The following is a 1,545-nucleotide window of genomic DNA, read 5'->3' as shown; positions in this document are numbered from 1 at the left end:
GTTTTTAAATTAAATCCAAAGCTAAGTATAAATAAGTAGTTTTCTCATACCAAACAACATGATGTATTAATAGTGTTTCATCTATGAATTTGAGGTAGCTTTTGCTAAGAATATAATAATATATCCTTGGATGGGATTCCAATCCTTAATTGTTCTCCCATCCATAAATGTTTTTATGTTTTCTAGAAGATTTTAGTATATATATATATATATATATATATATATATATATATATATATATAGAATAGAGCTCTTTTAAGTTTTTTATAATTTCATTCAAGGTAATATTATATACTAAATCCCATATATATAGAATAGAGTCTAATTCTTAATGTCTTTTAAGTTTTTTATAATTTCATTCAAGGTAATATTATATATTTAGTATATATTTTAAATTAAATTTTAAGGTAAGTTGTTTATTTAGTGATTAAAATAAATCATTTACAAAGATTTTTTTCTAAGAGTTTTTTTCTATTGGTTTTTTTGAGATTTTTTTTATTAGTTTTTTTTCATATTATTTGAAGGATGTACTCGTTAGCCAAATTAGCAATGCCTGATTAAAAGAGCGTCTAGGAGATTTGATCTCATGACTTCCTGATAAGTGAGGTGCTTAGCAACAAGAACTCGACCAACTGAGCTATCCCGTGGGGCATCCAAATTATAAATTATTTTCATTTATATAGTTTTGATATATATATATATATATATATATTATTTTTTTTGAAATTAAAAATTTTAAATTTATATAATTTTCTCATATTGGTTTTTAGATTTGAAAGAAGATCTACAAAATAGAAGAAAACTCATAAAGCATTCAAATCACTTTTTTTTGTAAGTCAAAGTGTTTCCATTACTCAAAAGGCATATACAAAGAAGTCAAAATGCATGTGGTCTCACCCCCACCAGGTTTGTTAACCAATGCAACTACCATTCTATAAAAGAAAACAAAATATGCAATGAAGAGATCCATAGCCATATAGGCATGACATACCAAAAAACAAAAAGCACTAAAAAGACACCAATTACCATAATCAGTCATCAAAAGTGATTGAAGTAGGATTATCTGATCCCATTCCTGGAGGAGGAGGAGGACAGTAAAGGCAGTCAACATGCTTCTTAAAATGAGCAAGCCAAGCTTCCAGCCTTTCGATCTTCTAGGTCATCATATTTTGGCCACGCTAAACAACAACAATTCATTCACGAACGTGACATTTAAAGTAGTGGATTTGCTCCAGCTTGACCATCACGACCTCGTGTTCTTCCCTCTGAACCCTGTCATGAGATTCCAACATGTCCATGATATATTGGAGCATCGCTTGAAGCATCGTTGATCTCCTGGTTTACCGAGCTGAAGCACATCAATGGACCCTACACTTCCTGTTTTGTTGCTACGCCCATGTGTCCTCGAACCACAACCATGTCCTGCACCCCTATACCTACTTCCTTCTCCATGCCCACCCTGAGTAAGGGTCCTACTACCCCAGCCAACCATAAGACTGGTTGAAGATCTTTACCCCCCACAAACTCTACGACCCCCACTCACAA

The sequence above is a fragment of the Pinus tabuliformis genome, chromosome 4_1 (assembly GCF_031772625.1).
Source record: "Pinus tabuliformis cultivar Carrire ecotype Pingquan chromosome 4_1, CPIR1, whole genome shotgun sequence".
NCBI classification, from domain to species: Eukaryota; Viridiplantae; Streptophyta; class Pinopsida; order Pinales; family Pinaceae; genus Pinus; species Pinus tabuliformis.
Note: the sequence above shows the minus strand (reverse complement) of the source record.